At 41.0% G+C, this 16,597-nt stretch overlaps 2 long non-coding RNA genes across 3 annotated transcripts in view; one reads left to right on the forward strand and one right to left on the reverse strand.

The window, feature by feature from the left end:
* The window catches only part of LOC129643151 (uncharacterized), a 129,939-nt gene that overhangs the window by 27,257 nt on the left and 86,085 nt on the right, over positions 1 to 16,597 (forward strand). The gene's annotated exons all lie outside the window — the stretch shown is intronic.
* Positions 1 to 16,597, reverse strand: part of LOC129643152 (uncharacterized) — a 36,378-nt gene that overhangs the window by 17,029 nt on the left and 2,752 nt on the right. The window contains exons 2-3 of the long non-coding RNA XR_008710119.1: positions 2,028 to 2,106; positions 1,168 to 1,226 (exon numbers count right to left, since the gene is read on the reverse strand). This is a non-coding gene — a long non-coding RNA (uncharacterized LOC129643152). The remainder of the gene's footprint in view (positions 1 to 1,167; positions 1,227 to 2,027; positions 2,107 to 16,597) is intronic.

The following is a 16,597-nucleotide window of genomic DNA, read 5'->3' on the forward strand; positions in this document are numbered from 1 at the left end:
TGATGGACATCTAGGTTGCTTCCATGTTCTAGCTATTGTAAGTAGTGCCGCAGTGAATCATGGGATACATGTGTCGTTTTCTATTTTGGTTTCCTCAGGGTATATGCCTAGGAGTGGGATTTCTGGGTCATACAGTGGTTTTATTTCTAATTTTTTAAGGAAAAAAAATGCTGTCTTCCATAGTGGCTGTATCAATTTATATTCCCACCAACAGTGCAAGAGCGTTCCCTTTTCTCCACACCCTCTCCAGCATTTATTGTTTGTAGACTTTTTGATGATGGCCATTTTGACTGGTGTGAGGTGATATCTCATTGTAGTTTTTATTTGCATTTCTCTAATAATGAGCAATGTTGAGCATCTTTTCATTCAGCCACTCTTAAACACTGGGAAACTGATAATTTCAATAGTCTGGTGGTGGTTTAGTGGCTCAGTCATGTCCAACTCTTTGTAACCCCATGGACTGTAGCCCCCCAAGCTCCTCTGTCCATGGGATTCTCCAGGCAAGAGTACTGGAATGGGTTGCCATTCTCTTCTCCAATAGTCTACAGCTATGCTAATATGGTGGCTACTAAATTTAAATGAATTAAAACTCGATAGAGATGAAAATTCAGTTCCTCAATCACAAAAGTCACCTTTCTGGGGTGTTCACTAACTACATGTGGCTAGTGGTTACCTTATTAGTGTGGCTATACAGGATTTCTATTATCGCAGAAAGTTCCATTGGAGAGTTCTGGCCTATAGCATTAAAACGTAGAATTTAAAGTTAAAAAAATAAATTTGAAAAGAATATGATTATGGCTTACTTACATATGACAAAGAATAGATTTTTAAGACTCTAAAACAAAGGCCAAAAGAAAAGGGAAAATAAAGGATCTACTTTTTCCACTTATTTCAATCATTTGCCTGCTTCCTATCACAGGGAGTGATAATCCTTAGTTGCTTAGAGTGTTCATTTCAATTAGGGATTTAGCTGGCTTTCTGAGAATATCCAGGTCTAATTCTAAATCTTCTGGTACATGAGATATATAATATGTGAACATTATATACAGTCACATCATTCATATTATAGATGAATGTTAGATGGATATAAGGATACAATATATTTAACTTATATGGTAGCATTTATGTCTTAAAATTCTATGTATTATTTTTTAAATAATGACTTACCATTATTATCTGTTAATTCACATTGTACTTTAATCTTTATATAAAGTTTTAATCCACACCTGGAAAGAGGAAGGAAAAACTTAAGAAAATTCACACAAAATAACACCTCTGCTAATGAAAAATATTTAAACAGAGTGAAAAAGCTAAATTTGGGCCCTCATTTAAATTTTCCCTTCTTGTCATTCATTTCTAAGTTTTAGTTTCAATGTGACTACTAGATAAGAAAAATGAATAAAGCACACCTTTAAAGATCATTAAATAATATGTCATAAAAATTGCTCAAGGTCAAAGCTCAAACACCATAGGGAAAGAGCTGCTGGCTCTTCAGGGAACCTCTGAGTAACAACCAAAATAATCGTTTCAAAGATGCAGGGGTGCCTCCAGCCAAAAACAGGAAGAAGGTTTTCCTACAGAGATTATTGTTGTAATGGTGTGTGCTCCTAGGAAAGAGATGGACTTTAATAATGTAACAAGTCTGTCAAAACCCCACAGCAATGTCCTTTGGTGTCTGGCCAGAGAGATGTACTCTCTCTAACACTGGAAATGCTACTCCCATCTCTTTCCCCAGTCACTGAAACAAAAAGTTTCACTTCACTGTTTCTCAGTGGACAATTCTTTGTTATAAAAATTAAAAACAGGACACAGAACATGTTCAAGTGGGAAGCTCACTAAAGTTATGTGAATTTAACAGTACAGGCTATGAAATTGCTTCAGCCTTATGAGAATGCTCATTCAACCACCTTGCACCAAACTACCATAGGAAAAGGCTAATGCTCATTGTTATACAAAGAAAGATAAACAGAATTTATGAAAGTAATAAGGAAGAGGAGAGGGACTAACTAGGTATCAATTATTAATACCTTTTAAAATTGTTTCCACTTTCTTTTCACTGTCTTCTGATTTCTTTGACATCTTCAGCTATATTGCCTGGGAGATTCCCTGGGAGATAAAGGAAAAAAAAAAAAGATGAGCAAGATAATTAAAAATAAAGTATGTTTAGGGGAGATATAAGTTGGTTACAGGGTGAATTTAAATCAATCGCATGTGTGGGCTTCCCTGGTGGCTCAGTGGTAAAGAATTCGCCTACAACGCAGGAGACATGGGTTTGATCCCTGGGTCAGGAAGGTCTCCTGGAGAAGGAAATGGCTATACATTTCAGTATTCTTGTCTGGAGAATCCCATGGACAGAGGAGCCTGATAGGCTACAGTCTATGGGGTCGCAAAGAGTCAGACATGATTGAGCGAATGAACACACACACACCCCTTATGTGTAATGATATTTTATTGTATCTCCAGCATCATGCTATGCCCTAAAAAAAAAAAAAAAAAAAAGGCACTGATTTCAGCACATTAAATCCAATTATAGTGCAGTTTTATATGGTTTACCCTAAATAAGTTCTTGAATCAACTAGGGCATTACTTAATCAGACTCTATGAATAATTATATCATAAAAAGTATGTTACATTCAGTGCCACATCATCTTGCATTGAGCTTCCCTCATAGCTCAGTTGGTAAAGAATCCGCATGCAAAGACGACGACCCTGGTTTGATTCCTGGATCTGGAAGATCCACTGAAGAAGGCATAGGCTACCTACTGCAGTATTTTTGGACTTCCCAGGTGGCTCAGCTGGTAAAGAATCCGCCTGCAATGTGGGAGACCTGGGTTCAATCCCTGAGTTGGGAAGATTCCCTGGAGGAGGGAAAGGTTACCCACTCCAGGATTCTGGCCTGGAGAATTCCTGTATAGTCCATGGTGTTGCAAAGAGTCGGACAGGACTGAACGACTTTCACTTTCACTTTTCATCTTGTATAGATGTGGCACTAAATGTAATATAGACACATGTGTCCTGTATAGACACACGTCTTTATCATGTAATAATACTTCAATTAAAATTCAAAAAAGGGAGAAAGCTGCAATTAGCTGGATTCACCTTGACAAAGGAAACTAGATTTCATGTGGCCTTGATGGACTGTTCACATACACAGAAGAGAGTGGGGAGGATGGTCTTTGAGGTCTACAAAGAAACAGTCAAAAGTGAGCATCTCAGCTCAGAAGACAATTCGGTTTCTATTGGAGACGTGGGACTTCGCACATGCGCTGTATGGCTGTGGAAACCAGGTTACAAATATGAGACAGAGGTCCATATCAAGGAGCCAAATATGCCTTCCAAAGTGGGCAAAGCTTATTAAGATAAATGGCAGATTAGGCATTTGCATTTGCCCTCTGTTACACTAGGGCCTCAATGATATAAAAGTCCAGAAAAACAATAAGGAATAAACCTAAACTATGAAAAACAACAATGCAATTGGACATCAGACATAAGAAGTGATCACAACAGACTTGAGAAAATTGTTGAGGGACAGGATGTGCACAGCCTACTCTGCTGCTGTGTGCTGAGAGGCTGAGACCAGGGGAAGAGTTGTCCACCCATGAGGCTCTGAAAGGTCCCAGGCTCGGGTCTGCAGGGACTATTGAGGGCTTAGGTCATGGGGTGCAGCCAAAGAGAGAGAAAGAGACGAATGGAATCAGCACTTACCTCCCTCCATCTTTATCCAATATGGGAAGCAGCTGAGAGCTGCTATTACCCAGTGTCAAACCCTAGTTCTTCTCTGGACAAATAGAAAGTGTCTGGGGAAAGCTACTGCTCCCAGCATGGATGCTGACATTCCAGAATAAATCTTTCTTTGTTCTCTTCCTGGGGGATTTGGAGTTTGACAGCTAGCTCCTTATCTATTCACTGCAAAGAGGGTTTACTAATCAGCATGACATCACCTCTGTTCATAGGTCCCCGGTCATGTTTTTCAGTCGGGTGGGAGACCAGGCTAGAAAAGAGCAGCAAGTGAAGTTCCCACCAGATTCCCACCTGCCGATTAGAATGCAAATTCAACAGCAGCTGTGTGAGCTGCTTGTGAGCATCTCAGAAACGTGTCTGCTTCCCTTTATGCACAGGCGGGAAGCCTGGAAAGTACATTTCCTAGACTGAGTCAGAGGCAGCACCTGCACAAGCTCTGGAAGGCAGAGGAGAAGACGCCAGGCATGGCTTCTGCAGACGGCGGAAGTGAGCATCTGCCAACCTGGCTCACGGGTCCTCTTGCGAGTCACTCAGTGCTCTGGTCTCTAAACTTGCTGATTTTCTAAAGACCAGGACCAACTTCCTGGACCTAAAACACACCTCCAGTGCTTCCTATGGTTTTGTAAACTTCTAATTTCCTCTGTTCACTTACCTCCTGTCTCACTTTTCTCAATGAAATTTGTCCCATTCACAGAGATATATGAAGAGACTCATAGATTACTCTTACTTTTATACACAAAGGTAAAATAAATTTTAAAAAAACAACATGAAAAAGAATAGCTCACATTGGAGTAAAGAGACTTAATTTAGACAAGACGACACCAGAAAAAAATAAAAGTTGGATTCCTGTTCTTAGACAAATTTTAAAATATAATACATCCTTGAAACAAGATACTATAAAAATGGAGAATAAGAGATGTTTAAATACAATAGCTGAAGAGGACTCAACAGGATTTAAAAAACAAATGGAAGAAATTTAAACTAAAAAGCTTAAAGACAGCAAGATTCAGGGATACAAAGAAAACAGAAAAAAATTAAAGCAGTGAATTTATCAAAGAAATTATAAAATGAAAAGTCCGAAATCTAAAGAAGTACACTAGGAGATCTGGTGGGGGCGGGGGGTGGGTTTATGCTTGATCTTGATCACCTAAAGGTTATTTTTATTCTTTAAACAAGTAATCGCCTTCCCCCATTGTCAACACCCAGTGGTGGCTCAGACAATAAAGACTGCCGGCCATGCACCCTGGAGAAAGGAATTGCTACCCACTCCACTATTCTTGCCTGGAAAACCCCATGGACAGAGGAGATGGTGGGCTACAGTCCATGCGGTCACAAACAGTTGGATACAACTGAATGACTAACATTTTCACTATTCCTAGTACATTTCTTTTTCAATTTTATTAAAAATTTAGCCTCTCAGCACCTCTGCTGTTTTATCCAGTCTCAATTCCCTATAATCAAATGACAGTAAACTTTTGCTTTTTAGTAATATTTTTACCTTTCTTGTTTCTCTTTCCTTTATACCATTCATTGGGACCAAACCACAGTCTTGGACCAACCCAAAAACCTTCCTTCTATTCCCACATCATGCTGGGGATGGAAGGCCATGCAAACAGATGCAGTGTAGTAATAGCACGAGGCAGATCATTCTTCTCCTGAACACTAGCGATTAAATTCCCAAAGAAAGGCAATGCCAAAGAATGTTCAAACAACCACACAACTGCACTCATCTCATAAGCTAGTAAAGTAATGCTCAAAATTGTCCAAGCCAGGCTTCAGCAATACGTGAACTGTGAACGTCCAGATATACAAGCTGGATTTAGAAAAGACAGAGGAATGAGAGATCAAATTGCCAACATCCACTGGATCATCGAAAAAGCAAGAGAGTTCCAGAATGACATCTATTTCTGCTTTATTGACTATGCCAAAGCCTTTGACTGTGTGGATCACAATAAACTGTGGAACATTCTGAAAGAAATGGGAATACCAGACTACCTGACCTGCCTCTTGAGAAATCTGTATGCAGATTAGGAAGCAACAGTTAAAACTGGACATAGAACAACTGGTTCCAAATAGGAAAAGGAGTACATCAAGGCCGTATATTGTCACCCTGCTTATTTAACTTACATGCAGAGTACAACATGAGGAACACTGGGCTGGATGAAGCACAAGCTGGAATCAAGATTGCTGGGAGAAATAACAATAACCTCAGATATGCAGATGACACCACCCTTATGGCGGAAAGTGAAGAAGAACTAAAGAGACTCTTGATGAAAGTGAAAGAGGAGAGTGAAAAAGTTGGCTTAAAGCTCAACATTCAGAAAACTAAGATCATGGCATCTGGTCCCATCACTTCGTGGAAGGTAGATGAGGAAACAGTGGCTAACTTTATTTTTGGGGGCTCCAAAATCACTGCCTGTGGTGACTGCAGCCATGAAAATAAAAGACACTTGCTCCTTGGAAGAAAAGCTATGACCAACCTAGACAGCATATTGAAAAGCATAGACATGACTTTGTCAACAAAGGTCCATCTAGTCAAAGCTATGGTTTTTCCAGGAGTCATGTATGGAAGTTAGAATTGGACTATAAAGAAATCTGAGCGCCGAAGAATTGATGCTTTTGAACTGTGGTGTTGGAGAAGACTCTTGAGAGTCCCTTGGACTGCAAGGAGATCCAAGCAGTTCATCCTAGAGGAAATCAGTCCTGAGTGTTCATTGGAAGGACTGATGCTGAAGCTGAAACTCCAATACTTTGGCCACCTGATGTGAAGAACTGGCTTATTTGAAAAGATGTTGATGCTAGGAAAGATTGAGGGCAGGAGGAGAAGGGGACGACAGAGGATGAGATGGTTGGGTGGCATCACTGACTCAATGGACATGAGTTTGGGTAGGCTCCAGGAGTTGGTGATGGACAGGGAAGCCTGGTGTGCTTCACTCCAAGGGGTTGCAAAGAGTCAGACACGACTGAGCGACTGAACCGAACTAAAGCAATATTCAGAAATTTTGCAAGTGAACTGTTAAACCATTGACATCACCCATGTCGGGATATTGACAAATACCACAAATCAAGACATTCATTTCTCCCCAAAGAGCCAATGTACCAGCATACCACTGCCACTTTTTTGCTCTCCATACCCACCTGGGCTCTCTTCTCCACTAGATAATCCTTTTTAGTTTCATCATCAACCTTCCACTCCATTCTCCATGAATTATTTTCCAAAATATCCATTCTCCTCAAACTTCTTACTCTAGTCCTTCCTTCACTCTGGTCACATTTCATAAAGAAAATAATTACATCATCTGCCAATTCTCTCACCACCCTGCCATATGTACCCTGTAATTTCCCCACATCCTTCCATTCTAATTTTTCCCTCTTCCTTCCTGGTACAAAATTTTCCCCTTTCACCTGGATCTCACCTTCTTCTGCCTCCTGAGAAACTTCTGTTCAATTATCTCTTTTTTTTTCCTGTGTTGATACTAGCTTCTCATTAGTTTGTAAATATTCTCAAATTTCTCCAATTAGAAAAAAGTATGTCTTAGCCCCTTGCATCCCTCCTACTATGATAGTCTTTCTGGAGCTTAGGACCATGCCAGGCTTTCTGAAGGGAACCTCCCACCAACAATAGAAGCTGCAATAGTAGCAGTAATAATAGTAGTGTCTGCAATAGTAGGTCTGGAGCCAGAGAGTTGGGGTTGAGGTTCGGGGTCTGTCTCTCACTATGTCTGCTACCTTAGACAAGTGACCCAACCCCTCTGTGTCTCTGCTTCCTCATCTGAAAGCTGGGGAATACAGTCCTACTTATCTTAATAAAGGGGTTGACACAGCTAAAGCACTTAGATAAGTGCCAGACATAGCAAACAGCAATTATCTGTTATGCACGATGAACTATTATTACTATTCACTTCACTGCCCTCCACTGCTCAGGTCATCAGCAGTCCTCAAGTTGCTAAATCTAATGTGCATATTTCAGGCTTGACATTTTCAAACTTTTCTGCAGCATTTGACTCTGCATCCTGGTAATTCCCCCTCTGCTTGAGTTCCCTGCCACACCATCCTCTTTTCTTTGTAACCTCACATACTGTGTTTCCTATTCTAAAAAGCCAGTGTATATACATACTATATACACTACCATGTGTAAAATAGCTAGCTAGTGGGAAGCCTCTGTGTAACACAGGCTGTATTCTGTGATGACCTAGAGAGCTGAGATGGAGGGTGCAGGGAGCAAGGTCCAAGAGAGCGGGGATATATGTATCCAGATAGCTGATGGATGTTGTTGTACAGCAGAAACTAATGTAACATTGTAGAGCAATTAAATTCCAATAAAAAACCAAAATAAACAAATAAAAACAAAACAAATAAACAAATGTCATTATCATGACATTATGATAATGATAATGTCATGTTCTTCCTTGACTCCAGGCTCCTTGAAAATGTCCTAAGTCAGCTGGCTCACAAAAAATATTCTGGGGCTCTTACTATTAATAACAATTATTGTCAATAGATAGAGTTAGGTGAGTGACAGATAACAGGTTCAAAACTATCCTTACTATGTGTTGTATAAGCTAATTCCCAGCTTCCTGTCCTGCTTGGTGTCACTATTCATGAAATGCTGTCAGGAAAGTGACTACTTAAAGGTCACTCTATGTTAGAGGTAAGAGCCAGTTCATATTAAAGTTCATATCCTATTAAATAATAGTCCAACACAGAACCATCAATGAGTCAGGCCACAAGCATTATCCCTAAAGGAACAGGTAAACAGGACTGAATCACAGCTACACTGTGTTCTTACAAGGGTGGGAATGTCTCCAGCACACTTCTGCTCACTCATTCCTTGAATACCAGTAATGTTACCCATGTAAGTTTCTAACACCCACTATGTTATCCTGCACATCTCAAATTTTACCAATGAAAACTCATTTCTAAGGTTAATTATACTCAATAATAGTGATTAACCATGAAATGAAAAGATGCTTGCTCCTTGGAATAAAAGCTATGCCAAACCTAGACAGTGTATTGAAAAGCAGAGACATCACTTTGCCCACAAATGTCCATATAGTCTAAGCTGTGGTTTCCCCAGTAGTTATGTACAGACGTGAGAGTTGAACCATAAAGAAGGCTGAGTGCTGAAGAATTGATGCTTTCAAACTGTGGTGCTGGAGAAGACTCTTGAGAGTCCCATCCATGGACTGCAAGGAGATCAGCCCTGAATATTCACTGGAAGGGTGGATGCTGAAGTTCCAATATGTTGGCCACTTGATACGAAGAGCTGACTCACTGGAAAAGACCCTGATGCTGGGAAATATGGAGGGCAGGAGAAGGGGGCAGTAGAGAGTGAGATGGTTGGATGGCATCATCATCACTCAATGGACATCAATTTGAGCAAACTTCAAGAGACAGTGCATTACCGACTCAATGGACATGAGTTTGAGTAAACTCCAGGAATTGGTGATGAACAGGAAAGCCTGGCGTGCTGCAGTCCATGGGGTTGCAAAGAGTCAGATGTGACCAAGGGACTGAACTGAACTCAGAAGGTAGTGGAGAACAGAGGAGCTTGGTGTGCTGAAGTTCTTGAGGTGGCAACAAGTCAGACACGACTTAGCGACTGAACAGCAACAACAAGCCCCTTAGCTGTTGATGGGAAATAACCAAGCTGAAACACTTGTAGGAGCTGCTTCTGAAGAATGATCTTCCCCATCAACTGGATACACCCTGAAGTGTGAGCTCCTCATTAAAGCAACTGGCCATTCCCATCTAACATGGATAGTACTTCACCAGCTCCAGAGAGGTTTTGTAAAGTTCATAAGCATCATAACAGGTCTTGTCATATCCTTTTTCAAAGTGAACCATCCTTCTTCCTGCACCTCCTCCAGCCCCTCTGCTCCTGGAGAAATCCCATAAATATCCCAGATCAAGATTCAGATGTGGCTTCCTCAGGGCCGCCTCCTCAGCTCCAGGGAAGCCTAGTAAGCTCCAGGGAGCCTGTACTGTGAGCTCTGCTCCGCTCTGCAGCGGCACAGTTACATTTAATTGAAATTGTTTATATACTTATCTTTTTTTTTTTCTCTTTAAGACTGTATGTTCCTTAAGATCAGAGGCTGGGTCATTGATCATCTATTTATTCCCAGGGGACCTCCATACACCTGGTATCACGTAGGTGCCAAGTGAGTGATCTTGGAATCGACGAAAGGAAAGAAACCCAATAGCAGTTTACATTGGAAACTGCTCGTTTGTTCACAATGATCAAACCTTTGGAATGTCTATGATGCAAAAGGAAGTGAACTACGATCTGGAAATATAAAGAGGAATAAGTCAGGGGCCCTGATCTAATGAATTCACATTCAGTTAGATAGATAGACACACAAAATGGGCAATGGTCATAGAACACAGATCAAGATACACACCCCTACTTCCAGGGGAACTGACTGATGGGGTCAATCAGGGTAATACCATCACCTTGTTCTTAAAACTGATTCTGTTATCCAGGCTTAAGTCAAAAAGTTCTGACATTACCCTGATCAGACCTTGCTTTAGAAAAGGGCACAGGATATATTATAGGGCCAACAAGACACACGGGGAGTTTGGCTGGGATTTCTGAGACAGAAATCTTACTCTTTTAGAGCTTTCAAGAGAAATATTTCCTCTTCCAGTCTGTCTGTGATGTACAAAAAAAGCCTGGGACTTCAGCATTTTGCTGTCATGGAGGCAGCCAGTCTTACACAAGTCTAACATAATAGAAGGCAAAGAGGAGAGGTAGAAATAACCAGTTCCTTCATACACAGCAATGTGCTGCTGAATCAATATAGCTGTGTCTCATATAGGCTTTCTATTATAATTGAATTTTCCCTTATCCCAGTTTTCTCCCTACTTTTCACTATTTATATTTGAAAACCATTCATTATAAATGTGAAAATAGGGCACATAATCCAGATTTCAAGATTTATATCTCATATATTCCTCTGTATGCACTGGCTAATAAAGCTGCTGTTTTGACTGATATGGCTAGTCATTGAAATTAATTATAATAAGAACACTCAGACACTAGAGTGGTCTGGTGGAATTAACCAAACCACCCGTAGTTTTGGCATCAGGTAAACACTCAACCTGCTTTGAACTGCCAGGCATTCGCTTGAAAGATAATTAGTTGCATTAATAGAAGAAAAAAGAATCAGGGTGGGGAGAGAAAAATGGTGGCAAATGGAATAACCAACCCTCAATGGCAGAATGCTGCCTTCTGTAAAAAAGGAGTTTCTGTACAATTCATAGAGTAGAACAGAAAAAAAAAATCAAGAATAACTATAAAATCACTGCAAGATGATTAGGAGCCAAACCTTTTTGAGGCAGGACTCAAACATATCTACTACAGAGTGACCTATCCGCCAGCGCACAAGGGTTAGCAGCATTCCTTATATGACTGGAAGTCAAATAAAATATATTTTTCAAGTGCTTTGAGAAGCTCTCCTCATGCTTGTTTGGAAAATTTAGCACAGCAAGAGCATTCAGAAGTAAATCCCCACCCTACAGCCTACATAGAAAGAAGGTGTAAACTGAATCTTATTATTTCTGCTGCTTCTGTTTCCTACCCAATCCAAGGTAACTGAAAAGAATTAATTTAACTCTTACAGAACATCTGTTTATTTCAATCAATTTCAGCAACATTTTGTATGTGATTATTTTAGAATACTCATGTTTAACAATTACTCCATCCATAAAAAAAAGCCTGAATCTACAGCCTCAGTTCAAAGTGCATTAGTCTTATGCACTAAATCTCACTGCCAACCACACCTGGCCTGTTACCCTAGCAAGGCTTGTAGGTGCAATGTGAAATAAGGCCAGTGCATGCCATAAAGAGCTGGTGAGCTGTGGCAAAGAAAAAATGATGGGCCCACATTAAAAAGGAAGACTGAAAATAGTCTTAAAGCAGGGCTCCTCAAACTCTACACTATTAACACTTTGGGTCATGATTAACATCTTTCGCTGTGAGCCACTGTCCTATGCATTGTGGGATATTTAATAGCATCCTGGCCTTCACTCACTTGATACCAAATCCCCCAGTTATGACCATCAAAAACATCTCCAGGCACAGCCAAAAGGCCCCTGTCCTGGTTGAGAACCACCGGTTTAAGTAAAATAATTTCCAAATGAAATGATGACAAGTTGGTGTTTTATGAGCACTATCTAACTCTTACAGGGCCTTCAAAAGTAGATACTATTAGTTCATCTTAAAGGGAAATGCAGTTAGTGTGAGATGGAACAAACAATCGTCTAAGGCCCAACGACAGTCCTGGATTCAAAGGCTAAATGGTACTGTTCTAGGCCCTGGACATTGAACACGGACTGAGATAATAATTCTGTCCTCAAGAACTTCCTAGTACTTTGACTCCCAGCTAAGGGGGTGGAAGGAAGACAGAGAGCCCTATGGAAGGGCACGGGAGACTCTGCATGCTGCCTTGGAGTTGGGAGGAGATGTGGTCAGAGGAGGGGTAAACTGGAGTTAAGCAGATTAATGGAGGGCAAGATGGGTTTTGGAGGCCAGAGCAGAGAGGAAGTGATTTCCATGAAGAGCAAAAAGGATTTACCAATACCAAGAATGAAAAGAGAAGGTGGCACAGATCAGCAGGACTGGAGAAGAGGATGGGGAAGAACTGACTGGCTTCTCAGTGTGTCTTTGAGCAAAGTGATGAGCTGGAAACAAGTGCAGTTATCTTCTAGGACCCTTGTTATCTGCTGGAAAAAGCTTACCTGTTCTTCCAAGGAAATCCATATCTACACATATGGAACAGCCATGGTGTTTGTTTGATAACAGAATCAGTGCTGTGTTCTTGACTACATTAAAAAACAAAAGCACTGGGTTGGGACCATCTCAGCCTGTTAAGCATTAATATTATTTAATTTCATTTGTGTTCTTACCTCCATATAGCTTGGCACTTTTCTCTCCAGAATATTCTTACACACTCATCTAGTAAAAATATACATAATTTCATCAAACTGCTGCTGCTAAGTCGCTTCAGTTGTGTCTGACTCTATGTGACCCCATAGACGGCAGCCCACCAGGCTCCCCCGTCCCTGGGATTCTCCAGGCAAGAACACTGGAGTGGGTTGCCATTTCCTTTTCCCATCAAACTGCAGATGCTGTCTAAACTGTGCTGCTCATATTACTGAGCAAGATGCATGGTGGGGCACAGAGGTCTATTCAGAGCCAGAGGGTATCAGAATTCCAGAAGCTCTGACATCCAGAGCTGGTTTGTTGTTGTTCAGTCACTCAGTCGTGTCCGACTTTGCAACCCCATGGACTGTAGCACGGCAGGCTTCCCTGTCCTTCACCACCTCCAGGAGTTTGCTCAAACTCATGTCCAGCGAGTTGGTGATGCCATCCAACCATTTCATCCTCCATCATCCCCTTTTCCTCTTGCCTTCAATCTTTCCCAGCATCAGAGTTTTTTCCCGTGAGTTGACTCTTCACATCAGGTGGCCAAAGTATTGGACTTTCAGCTTCAGCATCAATCCTTCCAATGAATATTCAGTGCTGATTTCCTTTAGGTTGACTGGTTTCACCTCCTTGCTGTCTAGTGAACTCCATGAACAGAGCTGGTTTAGGGGAACTGTACTGAGAAGGCAGACCAGTGAAAAAAGGTTTAAGAGCAGACAGGTATTTACAGTGTTCTTCCATTCACGTAAAAGACATTGCAAGTGGACTTTATAAGCATACTTTGTATATTATATTTAATTTCCTTTCCATGACTGTAAAGAAAACATCTGACCGGGCCTCAAGATGTAAGAGAGCCAAACCTTGCCCTTGGTGTATTTTCACTGTCTTCAACCCTTTTTTAAAGCTATGAACTCCATCATTACACCTAGTGGATTTAGGAGACTGGGAGATGTAGCGTGATATTAAAAATGCACTGGCACCATACTCAAGAGATCTGGGTCTCTTGATATTTTCTACATAGCATGATGGCAGAAATCGAAGAAGAGCTAAAGACCCTCTTGATGAAAGTAAAATAGGAGAGTGAAAACGTTTGTTTAAAACTCAACATTTAGAAAACTAAGATCATGGCATCCAGTCCCATCACTTCATGGCAAATAGATGGGGAAACAATGAAAACAGTGGCAGACTTTATTTTGGGGGGCTCCAAAATCACTGCAGATGGTGACTGCAGCCATGAAATTAAAAGACGCTTGCTCCTTGGAAGGAAAGCTATGACCAACCTAGACAGCATATTAAAAAGTAGAGACATTACTTCACCAGCAAAGGTTCATCTAGTCAAAGCTATGGTTTTTCCAGTAGTCATGTATGGATGTGAGAGTTGGACTATAAAGAAAGCTGAGCGCCGAAGAATTGATGCTTTTGAACTGTGGTGTTGGAGAAGGCTTTTGAGAGTCCCTTGGACTGCAAGGAGATCCAACCAGTCCATCCTAAAGGAAATCAGTCCTGAATATTCACTGGAAGGACTGCTGCTGAAACTGAAACTCCAATACTTTGGCCACCTGATGCAAAGAACTGACTCATTTGAAAAGACCCTGATGCTGGGAAAGATTGAGGGCAGGAGGAGAAGGGCACAACAGAAGATGAGATGGTTGGATGGCATCACTGACTCAATGGACATAAGCTCCGGGGATTGGTGATGGACAGGGAAGCCTGGTGTGTTGCAGTCCATGGGGTCGCAAAGAGTCAGACACAACAGAGCAACTGAACTGAACTGAATTAGCATGACTGACACTGTGTTTCCATAGATAAAGCACGGGAATTGATTGACATATGTTCTGACAACCTCACCAGCTTGTCATGGGGATAAAAATAATGAAACCATATAAAAGTGCTTTAAAAACTTAGACCTTCTAGAACTTCAAGACCTTCTAGAACTAACACCCCCAAAAGATGTCCTTTTAATTATAGGGGACTGGAATGCAAAAATAGGAAGTCAAGACATACCTGGTTCAGCTCAGTTCAGTCGCTCAGTCATGTCCAAATCTTTGTGACCCCATGTACTTCAGCACGCCAGGCTTCCCTGTCCATCACCAACTCCCAAAGCCTACTCAAACTCATGTCCATCAAGTCATCCAACCATCCATCCAACCATCTCATCCTCTGTCATCCCCTTCTCCTGCTTTCAATCTTTCCCAGCACCAGGGTCTTTTCCAATGAGTCGGCTCTTCGCATCAGGTGGCCAAAGTACTGGAGCTTCACCTTCAGCATCAGTCCTTCCAATGAATATTCAGGACTGATTTCCTTTAGGATTGACAGGTTTGATATCCTTGCAATCCAAGGGACTCTCAAGAGTCTTCTCTAACACCACAGTTCAAAAGCATCAATTCTTCAGCACTCAATTTTTTTTATGGTCCAACTCTCAAATCCATACATGACTACTGGAAAAACCATAGCTTTGACTAGGCAGACCTTTGTTGGTAAGGTTTTTAATATGCTGTCAAGGTTGGTCATAGCTTTTCTTCCAAGAAGAAGTGTCTTTTAATTTCATGGCTGCAGTCACCATCTGCAGTGATTTTGGAGTTCCCCAAAATAAAATATCTCACTGTGTCCATTTTTTCCCCATCTATTTGCCATGAAATGATGGGACCAGATACCATGATCTTCATTTTTTAAATGTTGAGTTTTAAGCCAGATTTTTCACTCTCCTCTTTCACCTTTAGCAAGAGGCTCTTCAGTTCCTCTTCACTTCTGCCATAAGGGTGATGTCATTTGCATATAGGAGGTCTTTTATATTTCTGCTGGAAGTCTTGATTCCAGCTTGTGCTTCATCCAGCCCAGCATTTTGCATTATGTACTCTTCATATAAGTTAAATAAGCAGGGTGACAATATACGGCCTTGACGTACTCCTTACCCAATCTGGAACCAGTCCATTGCTCCATGTCAGGTTCTAACTGTTGCTTTTTAACCCTCATAGAGATTTATCAGGAGGCCGGTCAGGTGGTCTAGTATTCCCATCTCTTTAAGAATTTTCCACAGTCTGTTGTGATCCACACAGTCAAAAACTTTGGCGTAGTCAATAAAACAGAAGTAGATGTTTGTCTGGAACTCTCTTGCTTTCTCTATGATCCAACAGATGTTGGCAATTTGATCTCTGGTTCCTCTGCCTTTTCTAAAACCAGTTTGAACATCTGGAAGTTCACGGTTCACGTACTGTTGAAGCCTGGCTTGGAGAATTTTGAGCATTACTTTACTAGTGTGTGAGATGAGTGCAATTGTGCAGCAGTTTGAGCATTCTTTGGCATTGCTTTTCTTTGGGATTGGAATGAAAACTTATCTTTTCTAGTCCTGTGGCCACTGCTGAATTTTCCAAATTTGCTGGCATATTGAGTACAGCACTTTCACAGCATCATCTTTTAGGATTTGAAATAGCTCTACTGGAATTCTATCACCTCCACTAGCTTTGTTTGTAGTGATGCTTACTAAGACCCACTTGACATCACATTCCAGGACCTCTGGCTCCAGGGGAGTGATCGCACCACTGTCATTATCTGGGTCATGAAGATCTTTTTTGTACAGTTCTTCTGTATATTCTTGCCACCTCTTCTTAATGTCTTCTGCTTCTGTTAGGTCCATACTGTTTCTGTCCTTTATTGTGCCCATTTTTGCATGAAATGTTCCCTTGGTATCTCTAATTTTCTTAAAGAGATCTCTAGTCTTTCCCATTCTATCATTTCCCTCTATTTCTTTGCACTGATCACTGAGGAAGGCTTTCTTATCTCTCCTTGCTATTCTTTGGAACTCTGCATTCAGATGGGTATATCTTTCCTTTTCTCCATTGCCTTTTGCTTCTCTTCTTTTCTCAGCTATTTGTAAGGCCTCTTCAGACAACCATTTTGCCTTTTCGCATTTCTTTTTCTTGGGGATGGTCT

Source organism: Bubalus kerabau, chromosome 2, assembly GCF_029407905.1.
Source record: "Bubalus kerabau isolate K-KA32 ecotype Philippines breed swamp buffalo chromosome 2, PCC_UOA_SB_1v2, whole genome shotgun sequence".
NCBI lineage: Eukaryota > Metazoa > Chordata > Mammalia > Artiodactyla > Bovidae > Bubalus > Bubalus kerabau.